This window comes from Crinia signifera, chromosome 6, assembly GCF_055691185.1.
Source record: "Crinia signifera chromosome 6, ASM5569118v1, whole genome shotgun sequence".
NCBI lineage: Eukaryota > Metazoa > Chordata > Amphibia > Anura > Myobatrachidae > Crinia > Crinia signifera.
In genome coordinates this window covers 243,496,933-243,510,091 of record NC_139222.1, presented here as the reverse complement: position 1 = coordinate 243,510,091, position 13,159 = coordinate 243,496,933, and positions in this window count along the sequence as shown.

Genomic DNA, 13,159 nt, shown 5'->3' with positions numbered 1-13,159 from the left:
CCTACAAGGGGCACTCAAGGCTGATAGTTTTAGCTTATTCAGCAATCAATAAATTGGTTTAGTGTCCCAAGAAAAATATTGATAAAATATAACTTTTATTATGTAAGTTTAAAAGCTGCGAAATATATTAAGAACATTGTGAACATTGATGAAAGACGGTGCATAACATGTGACAATAAATTTTAAATAGAGCTGACCGTAGTGTGTATGTTCTTGTTTGTAGTACAATGACTATCATGTGTCTGTGTGTTGTTATGGATACAGTATGTGTATTGTTTAACTATCTACACCAAGCTAGTAGATGGCAGTATCTGACTGAGAGAGTTCTCAGTGTATGGTGGCTCCGATGTTAGTCTGTGTCAAAAATGACCTGCAACTATGTTGCTTGAGTGAGCTACACTTTATGTCAGAAAACTGTTACATACGTAATCACACTGCCAGTTGATATAAATTATAAATTGATGTTGGGGTAGATTAATATACTCGGTGGAATTGTTTTACACATATGCTCTGTATGGGAACAGTTATTAACCTCAGTGGGGTCCCATATTATTAGCAATTGTAATGGTCAGGCAGTCACTGCTATGAAAATGGACACACTGATCATGAAGGGGGGTGCACTATTGTGATAATGCTTATTGTGCAGTGTCTCTTTATATTCAGAGATGTTTCACTGCTGTTTGACCCCTGTGTGTATAATACATGATGGTGTCTTAGAAGGATCTGCCCGTGTAATAATTATTCCACCGCTATGATAATGTCTTCAACACATGCTCAGTGTCTCTCTCTAAGTAGAGACACTCAATTGCTGTTAGAGCCGCCGTGTGTAAGATCACAAGCGGCCACATGCGGCCTCCCGAATTCAGCCTGACGTAAGTTTTGCAATTTTTTACTTAATCATAGGTCCAACCCGTCTGTCGGGTTGGGAAGGTTTAAATCAGGGCAAGTAGCCTATCCGATTTGGGTTTGCTTGAGTGACATATTTATTAGCCAATGCTTGATCGGGTTAGTATCTGTTACTTGGTTTCAGCTAATTGGATAATAATCCCTGATGGGATTGATTGACGGGTCTGTCCTCCAATTGGAATTGTGTTTGACCATTATTCTATTGTATTGAACTGATCAAATGATTGATCTTATATGGTTTATTTATTACTACTCTCATTTTTGTTGCTGTTTCCATTACCATGCTGTATAATTAGCTTGAAACATGAATATTCTGTCAAATTGTTTTATTGTAATAAAATACAGAAATGTCATTTTTTATTTTTATTATTATCATTATTTATTCTTCAGTGGTTGTTACTTGTATCATTATGGTGGATCGCTGTTGGGGAGCTGTGTATGTCTCCTTCATTTCTTGAATGATTTCAATGTGAGATATTTGTGTCTCCATATAGTATTATACGTGAGTAACGTGCTGATAAATGTGTACTGTCAGTGTGTGGGTGATTATTCATCCCTACTAGGTACTAACCAACGATAATTTGTGTATGGCAAAATTTATATAATATAATATAGGTGTGTATGGTATGCAAGTGTATTGTGACTCAATATTGTGAACAAAAAGTGAGGATTGTGGCCGCATGCTAAAACAATTGTGTGAACTGAAAATCAAATAAGTGTCAAAAACAATATTGTGTCACTGCTGATTATTCAATTATTCTACAGTATGCTCGTGCTAATTTTGTGAGAGAATCTTTGTGAAAGGATCTATACATATCCACATATAATTTGTATCTGTTGTAAGCTTCCACCATTGCTTAATTCCTATGTTTAGGATATATTCCATAATGACTTTAATAAAAATCGGTGTTCATGTTTCGTGTTAATAATATATATTTGCTGGTTATGATATTCGGAATATAGCAGAAAATGAAATATTATTTAAAGATTAATGTAGTTCTTCAGGGAGCGTTCAAAATGTATTGGTTCCCTAAGAAGGCGCCATAGTTGATGTGTTCATTCATCCCTGACGGTTGTAGTCCACCCAGGATGAAAGTCCAATAACTCTCTCTCTTCAACAGTTCTTGGCTAATGTTGCCTCCTCTTATGCCTAAGTGTATTTTTTCAATACCAAAGGCTTGCAGAGACTGAAAATCCCCTTGATGGTATTCATGGAAATGTTTGCTACTGTGGTGAGTTGTTTACATTTACCAATGTCTGTTTTGGAGTTTCTTACAGTGCCTACATGTTCCAATACCCTCTGTTTCAAAGGTCTCATGGTCATACCTTCTTCTTCCTTGTAGTCGAAAAATTACTATGTACAATTTTGTCCTTTAGGTTTGATGACTGTCTCCAACTAATTGATGCTCTGTGGGCTATGTTTTTAGCTACATCAGGGTCCACACTGAGGATATTCCAATGTTTGTTGATAATATCTTGAATTTCCCTCCATTCCGAACAGAAATCTCCCACTAGTCTTATAACCTCTGGTTCTGATGATTGGACTTTGTTGGTGTATAGTAGGGAGTTTCTGTCTTTGTGATTTGCTCTATACCTAGCTTTTTTAACCCCTTCCCGACAATTGACGTACATTTACGTCATGGTCGGGAAGTACTTCCCGACACATGGCGTAAATGTACGTCATGGCATTTAACTGTCACCGCGTCTATAGACGCGGTGACAGTTTCAACATGTCTGCTGTCCCTGACAGCAGACATGTCCGTGCATGCCCAGGGGGGGCTGCGATGCCGCCCCCCCGTCGGCGATCGCTGTGATTGGCTGTTCAGTGTGAACAGCCAATTACAGCGTTTTCTGTGTCACCGGCGAATAACGTTCGCCGGTGACACGCGATCGGAGGTGATTGGTGCTGTAAAGTACAGCACCAATCACCGCGGGGTGTAAGGGTGACACTGGTGTCACCCCACCTCACCCCGCCCGCCCCCAAAGGCCGTGATTGGTCCGTCGGACCGACGGACCAATCACAGCCATGGAGGGGGGTTTAAACTAACGGTGACTGCACTGCAGACGCCATTCCGGTCTGGAATTGCGTGCAGTGCGGTCACCGTGCCTAGCTGCCGCGATATACTGACCAGAACCTTGCAAAATACTTACCTGATCCTTGCAAATATCTTGCCTGCTTCATCACTGCTTGTAGTGTGCTGGATGCTTCCTGGATCCTGTTACTTGTGACTTCCTGTGTTGTGTACTTGTGCTGCTGCAGTGTAATAGCGTTAGTTAGATAGAGAGAGATAGAGAGAGATAGTGTCAGAGAGTGCTATATTTTGTGCTGCTGCAGTGTGATATAGTTATAGAGAGAGAGATAGAGAGAGATAGAGAGAGATAGAGAGAGAGAGATAGAGAGGCCTAGTGACAGAGAGTGCTATATTTTGTGCTGCTGCAGTGTGATAGTTATAGATAGAGAGATAGAGAGAGATAGAGAGAGATAGAGAGAGAGAGATAGAGATAGTGACAGATTGTGCTATATATTTTTTTATATTTTTTATATAACTGACTGCTGCCCCCCCTTTTGTGCTGATCAGTATAAATTAACTGATCAGCAACTTTTTGGGGGCGCAGGTTTTTTTTTATATATATATATACCTGTCACTGCTGCTGCTGCAGTGTCATAGAGTGTTAGATAGTGAGAGATAGAGAGATAGAGAGAGATAGTGACAGAGAGTGATAGAGAGTGCTAAATTTTGTGTCTGCTGCCCCCGCCTTTTGTGCTGATCACTATATCTGAGGTGATCAGCAACTTTTTGGGGGTGCAGAGGTTTTTTTTTTTTATATATACCTGCCAGTTGCACTGTCAGTTGCACCAAAGGTTGTGCACCTGCTGCCCCTCACTGGTAATCAGTGTCGCATCACTGATCACCTTTTTTTTTTTTTGTGTGCTGTGGGGTCTTTTTTAATTTTTTTTTTACACACACTGTGATTTTGTGGGTGTCCTGTGGCCGCTGTGCGCTGATCAGTGACGTACATCACTGATCATCTTTTTCGGCACAGGGTTGATCTATTTTTTTTTTTTTTTTTATCAAATTCCTGTTGCCTTTGAGCGCTGTTCAGTGACGGACGTTACTGACCAACATCTGTGCTCAATTTTTGGCGCAGGACCTTTTTTTTTTTTAACCCCTTCAATTTTTTTTTTTTTAACCCCTTCATTTTTTTTTTTTTGGATAAAGTATTTTTTTTTTCTGCACTACATACACACTACACACTACATACCCCCCTGGTTGAAATAAAGTTTGTACCCCCCCCTACACTATACACGTGTTGAAACATTTCACTACCAGTAACACAAAAATAAAAATGGCATCCCAAATGTCATCCCAAATGTCATCCCAAATGTCATCCCAGTCATCCAGAAGAATGTATTCAGTGGAGGAGGCATATGCCATGCTTGCTTCTGACTCTGACACAGCTAGTGATGCAAGCGGGGAATTTGAAGGATTCGCCTTAAGCTCCTCTTCCTCCTCTGCTGATGAGGGACCCCCTCAAAGACGCCCCCGTAGAGCAGCTGAGACCCCCCCCCAATAATTGATCTCGTATGGACCCCACCACCAGACAATTTTGAGCCCCAGGTTCCTGAGTTTTTGGCCATGCCAGGAATCCAATTTGATTCCACAGGTCTCAGAGAAATTGACTTTTTCAAATTATTTTTCTCTGATGATTTTATAAATTTAATGGTGGACCAAACTAATTTATATGCCCAGCAGTTTATTGCTCAAAACCCCACGTCATCATTTGCTAGGTGGACCCCTGTAGATGCAGTAGAGATGATGACGTTTTGGGGTCTGGTGTTTCATATGGGCATAGTAAAAAAGCCAGAAATTAGGCAATATTGGAGTACAGATGTTCTGTACAGCACCCCATTTTACCGTATGGCCATGCCCCGGGCTCGATTTGAGACGATCCTTAAATTTTTGCATTACAACGATAATGCACAGTGCCCACCCAGAGATGATCCCACCTTTGACCGGCTATTCAAAGTCAGGCCGGTCATTGATCATTTCAGTGCCAAATTTGAAGACATGTACATCCCAGATAAATTCATTTGCATAGACGAGTCCCTTATACATTTTAAAGGAAGGGTTAAATTCCGCCAGTACCTTCCCAGTAAGAGGGCAAGGTATGGCATAAAAATGTATAAGCTGGATGGACTTCCGGTTCCGCCCCCTGATGCAGCAGTAGCAGGGGAACAGAGCTCCGATAACCGGGAGCCCAAACACCCGTTCTAACGGCTTTTAAGCCTCCAAAAGCCCGCCAGCTGACATCCCAATCCCTTCCGCATCCCCCCACCGCTGCATGAAGCGCTATTACAGCGAAATGCCAATCAGCCAGAGCCGCAGGAGAGACAAAGAGACCAAGACTCCTGGTCCCAAGATGGCGCCGGACGCCGTCTCCCGCCGCGCAGCTCCGTCCTCTCCACCATCTACCTCCAGGGACTCCACTCCCTCCCAGCATGAAACCCCGCAAGGGGACCTGGGGACATCGCACAGTGAGTACCAGCAGTCCCTGCAACAAATACCCCCGCCAGACGCCCCAGTTACTTATGGGGATATGATTGAAGCTATCAGAACGGCCATAGGCCCACTACTGCAAGCACAGACTGACACCCTGAGCAGGAGAATAGACCAGCTACACCACAGACTCCAATCCACAGAGCAAACGGTGGGAGCTAATTTTGCTGATATAACTGAACTAAAATCCTCCCTGCAATCTGCAAACAAAGAAATAGACCACCTTCACAACAAAGTACAAGACTTGGAAAACAGGTCGAGAAGATGTAACTTACGCCTGATAGGCATTCCTGAAACAGTGAAAGGGCAAGAGTTGTTTGATTTTATCAGATTTACACTGCCAGAACTACTTCATATCACTGACAAATGTAACGATCTGGTTGTGGAACGTGCACACAGATTGGGAACATTAAGGCCACAGGAGGGCGCCAGACCCCGCGCTGTGATCTTCAAAACTTTAAACTTCTTACACAAGGAACTTATCTGGGCATCCTCTCGCAAGGTGCGAGACATTTCCTGGCAGGGACACAAGATTTTAGTGTTCCAAGATTACTCGGCTGAACTCTCTAAGGCGAGAAAAGACTTTGCCCCGACCTGCTCAAAACTTATCCGGGATGGGGTGAAATTCGCAATGATATACCCGGCGCGACTGCGAATCTTTGATGGCAACTCGTACAAGGACTTTCTGTCGCACTTAGACGCAGAAGCATACCTCCGAGAGATGACACCCCCAGACCCACAGCAAGCGAACCAAATTGACTGGGCAGCAACCCCCGACTAATGGAGAGACACCACCCGCACCTTATCCATCTCATCCATGCATCATCCACATCACATCGGCTCCAACATCTCATAACCCCCTCCCCCCCCCCCCTTTTTTCCCCCATGGATATCTCATAACCATCACCACTGGACACTACCTATAGTCAGAGTGTTACCAAAGTTCTGAGACAGAACAGTTTTCTACCACCACTCTTACCTACCCCTGTTAAGATGCAACCGCGCTGTCTTTATATGAACACAAAGCTCCTGATGTGAAAGGTTATGGATCTGTATGGACACATACTTCTGGAACCCGAGCTAAATAACAAGCTCTTATCCGCATATGTTATAGTTAATAAGTGTTATAGAGCGATAATATTACCTCAGTTGTTAACGATGAATACCTCAAAAGCAAATTATACGGCACTCAGGACCACAGCATTCATATTGCTCCCTGTTTACAGTATCCTACCCTCCTAATCTCCCCCCCCCCTTCCCCCCCCCCCCCCCCCTCCCCTATTTTCTTCTTTTACCTAGTTTTGGTTCAGCTAAAACGCCTGGCGGGCGATGCAAAAGGTTCTGTTACCATGTTATGTTATACCTTGGGCTCCTTGGTTTTAAGGAGCACCGTCATAACACCGATGAGTATAATATCGGTGGTTGTTGTAATTTTGATATTTCTATTTGGAAGTCTATCTATAATTTGTGACTCTACCCTTCTCCCCCTCTTCCCTCCCACCCTTCTCCCTAAAAGGTATCAAGGCTGCAATATTGAGATAAACAGTACAAGACCCCTGTTCTCTAGAAAAATGTTCATACCCTTCCACCCCCCTATTACTTAGATGTCAACGATAACCCTTGGTAGTTGGAATGTGGGCGGTATCAACTCCCCACAAAAACGTAAAAAAGTGCTAATGTATTTAAATAAACTTAACTTAGATATTGTCTGTTTACAGGAGACCCACCTGATACCAGCTGAGGTTGCCAAGCTCAACATTCTTCAGTGGCAGGTACTATCATCTGCCTCGTACAACTCGAAGGCGCGCGGGGTCGTGGTCCTGGGCAGAAGACGCACACCACTGACGGCTGACACACTCTACTCCGATCCAGATGGTAGATATACCCTCACACGCCTTACAATTGCACAAACACAATACATCCTTTTCAATGTCTATGCACCAAACACATATACCAAATCCTTCTTTCAAAACATATTAAAAATACTTACCCCACACATGCACCTCCCTATATTATTATGTGGAGACCTAAATCTAATATCTCACACAGGCCTAGATAGGCAATTCCCCAATACAAGAAAACTGCCAAACCTAGGAGTCCCAGCTCTAGCGACCAAGCTCCACCTGTTGGACCTATGGCGTATTTTTCACCCCACTGACAGAGAATACACATGCCTCTCTGCCGCACAGGGAACACTCTCCAGAATTGATTATATCCTTGCCTCAACTAACTTATTTCCAAAAATCCTATTGACCCACATAGAACCCATAAGCTTATCAGACCATGCTGTAGTATGGATCTCATTCCGACCGACACATGAACAGAGCTCTTTTATCTCATGGAGATGCCCATCCAATATAGTAACTTCAGAATCCCTAAAAATCGTTGTGCAAAAAACATGGGCAGATTATGCCCACCACAATGGAGACATAATGGACTCCAACCCAGCTCTATTCTGGCAAACATCCAAGACAGTAATAAGAGGAGCCATAATAGCCCACACATCCCACCAAAAGAAAACCATAGCCCTAGAATTCGCCCAAGCCCAATCTGACCTAACAAATGCATTTACAGAATTCAAATCCTTCCCATCCCCAGAATCAAAACGAATATATAATCAAGCCCAATCCACCTTCGAGGGATTGTTTGTCAAGTCTGAGGCATTATACACCTTTGCCGCTAATGCCAAATTCCACAGATATGGCAATAAGTCAAGTAAATTACTTTCCAATCTTCTTAAAGGACACCAATCACCTTCAACAATCCACCCCCTAAAACGCCACGATGGTACACTTACTACTACTAACGCCCAAATCGCCCAGACCCTAAATGCCTTTTACACATCCCTATATGCTGCTCCTACATCTGACGATCACGCAGCCGCACAATTTTGGAATCATCTCCCTATCCCACTCCTGTCACCTTCTACTGCTACAACGTTATGCACAGACTTCACGACTGAAGAAGTCTTAAAAGCCATTGCAGGCCTCAAACCAGGCAAAGCCCCAGGTCCAGATGGACTGACCTCGGAATATTTTAAACTATTAGCCCCCCAAATCGCCCCTCTCTTAGTCAAAGTCTATAACTCTATACTACATAATGACCAAGCCCCTTTATATTTTAACGCAGCAACGATCAAAGTCCTCCCTAAACCAGGTCGGGACCTGTCAGACCCCGCATCCTACAGACCTATATCCTTACTAGACCTAGACTATAAAATACTCACAAAAATTCTGGCAGACAGATTAAAACCAATACTCCCCAGCTTGGTCCATGGGGACCAGACTGGGTTTGTCATGGGACGCAATCCCGTGACGAACATCAGAAAAGTCTTGTCAGTGTTGCAGTGCTCCCAGTGGGACATGTCGGGCCCCGCGCTGGCGGTGTTGTCGCTGGATGCGGAAAAGGCCTTCGACATGGTCCACTGGGACCATCTCTACACCACCCTACGCAAATTCTCTTTCCCTGAACAATTTATCTCCCTACTTCAAACATTGTATAATGGCTCTGCTTCCAGAATATCCTGCAATGGAATATTATCAGAACCGTTCCCAATACTAAGAGGCACCCGACAGGGCTGTCCTCTGTCCCCACTCCTGTTCGCCCTGGCCCTAGAACCCCTAGCGATAGCCCTGAGACAGACTCCAACATTCCAAGGAATCCAAATTGGCTCTGTGGACTTGCGAGTGTCTCTGTTCGCAGATGATATGCTGCTGTTCCTCACTGCCCCACAACACTCCCTACCCAACGCATACCACATCATCAAACAATTTGGATCCTTTTCCGGGTACAAAATAAATATCCACAAATCCGAACTAATGACCCTGAGAGGCACCCCCCCCTCCTTCCCAGATGACACAAACCTCTGTAATATAAAAATCCAAAAAACACAGATCAAATATTTGGGAATCCACATCCCTGTAAAACCAAACCTGCTATACTCTGCAAACTATGACCCAATAATCCAATCCATAATGAAGTCACTGACCACGTGGAAAGACCTACCTTTATCAATGTTGGGCAGGACCGAAGTTATAAAATCAATGACACTGCCCAAGCTGATGTATGTCATGCAGATGCTCCCCATCTCGTTGAAAAACGGAGACACTCTCAAGATAAATTCCCTGCTGACAAATTTTCTTTGGAACGCCAAGAAGCCCAAAATAGCACTGCACAAGCTTCACCTGCCCAAACCTTTGGGAGGACTAAACATCCCGAATTTAAAACAATATTCCAAAACGCTCTTGTGCAGATTTGCTATGGGATGGTTATTGGAAAGGAGTGACTACTCCGATTTCCACGTGGATAGTGCTATGTTCGCCCCCTACTCCCCAGGAGCACTCATACATACCCCCAAAAAACACATTCCAACACGAATTTACAACAACATTCTTTTCAAGGACATACACACTGCATGGTGGTCGGTCTCTGCTGCTCAGGGCCACGATCCCCGCTCATCGCCTTGGCTCCCCATTTGGGGAAACCCAATGTTCTCACCAGGAGTGGACAGCTCCATATTCCACCGCTTGCGAAACAAAGGCCTAAAGGCCATCTCTCAGGTATTTGACCCTGGGGGAGAGTTACTGGCAACCTCGGCACTACAAAACAGGTATGGGCTCTCTGCAGATAGTTTCTACGCTTTATACCAGCTAAGACACTATGCAAAATCCCTACCTACAATACAGTTCCCTAACCCGACAGACCAGGGGTTGTGCAGCATGGTGATAAAATTCCAGAACAATAAATACAAAACCAAATTCCTGTACAATACTATAGCTGAAAAACCAGCAAAAACAATCTGGGGAAAAATTACACACAAATGGGCACAAGACCTCCCACAGATAAATGACAACTCCCTGCTATACAAATATTATCACAGCACTATTCGTACACTGAAAGCCTCAATTCTACAAGAGGTACACATAAAAACGCTCCATAGAGCGTATATTACCCAGCAGCAAAGAAGTCATTATGTACAAGACGAAACAGGTCTTTGCCCCAAATGTAAACACCAATCGGCGACCTACCTGCACAACCTCTGGGACTGTAAATATATTAAGAGATTTTGGTATAAACTCATATACTTTATCAATTCCAACTTCCGACTACAGGTCCAATTGCATCCAATACCTCTCCTATTTGCGAACTTTGATGAATGGGCTCTCACCCCACCCCAACTTCAACTAATCCCCATCCTGACCCTTGCAGTCACGGTCGCAAAAAAAGCAATCCTAAATGCCTGGATCAAACCTCACATTCCAAATATCATGGAGGTGGAATCACTACTTCTAAAGTACTTATATTATGACCGATACGACATTCTTCGGCATACAGGCACACCTCCCACACGATTCCTCAGAGTGTGGGGCCCATTCATCGACAGTCGCACGCAATCATTGAGAGATGATATCTATAAAACAATCGATATACACAATGTCTAGAGTGAATAATGTGAAACTTTATTGCATCAGAAATGTTCATACAAAGCATATTACTATGATACTTTTATCCCCCCCCCCCCCCCCTTCCCCTCCCTTCAACTCCCTCCAATACCAACAACATCCCCCTCCCCCCCCCCCCCCCCCTTAACAGAAAATTGACGAGTTAACAATGTTTTAATTGTAATTCTGGCCATAGGCAAAGTTAAGGATATTTGAAAATGTTTTGCTTCTTTTCCTTTATGACCGTTGCCAGAACATATCAAAGTCTGTATTTATTCGATTGTTGACTCTGAATAAATATATTTTCAAAAAAAAAAAAAATGTATAAGTTGTGTGAAAGCACCTCAGGGTACACTCACAGGTTTAGGGTATATGAAGGGAAGGATTCAAGAATTGAACCGCCAGAATGCCCCCCCTCCCTCGTAGGTGTTAGTGGAAAAATTGTCTGGGATTTAGTGCACCCCTTCCTGGATAAAGGTTATCACCTCTATGTGGATAACTTTTACACCAGCATCCCCCTGTTTAAGGCCCTTGGTTCAAGAGGTACAGCAGCTTGCGGTACTGTGCGCAAGAACCAAAGAGGCCTCCCAAAAACGGACATTGCCCAAGTAATGAGTAGGGGTGAAAGCAGGGGAATATGCACCGAAAATATGTTGTTGGTCAAATATAAGGACAAGAGGGATGTCCTTATACTGACAACAATTCACGGAGACAGTACCACCTCCGTCCCTGTACGAGGTACCAGTACCCACACCTCAAAACCTAATTGTATCCTGGATTACAATAGGTACATGGGCGGAGTGGATCTTTCAGATCAGGTACTGAAGCCGTACAGTGCCCTGCGGAAAACAAAAATCTGGTACAAGAAGCTGGCCGTGTATATCATCCAGATGGCACTGTATAACGCTTACGTGCTATTCCGTTCTACCGGCCAGAGGGGGACATTTATGCACTTTCAAGAGGAAGTCATAAAGGGCCTAATATTTGGGAACCAGCAGGCAGAGGGCCCCAGTACTTCTAGTACTGGCCCCCGTATTGTACCAGGGCAGCATTTTCCTGATGAAATCCCCTCCACTGGAAAAAAGGGCAGGACACAAAAAAGGTGCAAAGTTTGCTATAAAAAGGGAATAAGAAAGCAAACTATTTTCCAGTGTGACACTTGCCCCGACAAACCCGGCCTATGTATAAAGGAGTGTTTTAAAATATACCACACATCTATGGATTATTAGGTTCATAATTTCACCGTGCTTCGGGGGTCTTGCTAATGCCACATAGCACCCACCATTCATTCCACCAGAATCTGAGCCGCAAAATCCAAAAATCACTCCTTCCCTTCTGAGTCCTGCCATGCACCCAACTGGTATTTTTTGGTCACATGTGAGGCATTGCCGTACTCGGGAGAAATTGGGGCACAGATTTTGGGGTGCTTTTTCTCCTTCATACCTTCTGAAAATGAAAAATTTTGAGCCAGAACTGCATTTTTGTGTAAAAAAATGTAATTTTTCATTTTCACTGCCCACTTGTATCAAAATTGGTGAAACCCCTGGGGGTTTGAAATGTACACTATACCCCTAGATGAATTCCCTGAGGGGTGTAGTTTGCAAAATGGGGTCACTTGTGGGGGGGTTCCACTGTATTGGTGCTTTGGGGGTCTTGCTAATGCGACATAGCACCCACCATCATTCCACCAGAATTTGTGCTGCAAAATCCAAATATCACTCCTTCCCTTCTGAGTCCTGCCACTTTTTGGTCACACATGAGGCATTGCCGTACTCGGGAGAAATTGGGGCACAGATTCTGGGGTGCTTTGTCTCCTTCATTCCTTCTGAAAATGAAAAATTTTGAGCCAGAACTGCATTTTTGTGTAAAAAAATGTAATTTTTCATTTTCACTGCCCACTTGTATCAAAATTGGTGAAACCCCTGGGGGTTTGAAAAGTACACTATACCCCTAGATGAATTCCCTGAGGGGTGTACTTTGCAAAATGGGGTGACTTGTGGGGGGGTTCCACTGTATTGGTGCAACATAGCACCCACCATTCATTCCACCAAAATCTGTGCTGCAAAATCCAAAAATCACTCCTTCCCTTCTGAGTCCTGCCATGCACCCAACTGGTATTTTTTGGTCACATGTGAGGCATTGCCGTACTCGGGAGAAATTGGGGCACAGATTTTGGGGTACTTTTTCTCCTTCATACCTTCTGAAAATGAAAAATATTGAGCCAGAACTGCATTTTTGTGTAAAAAAATGTAA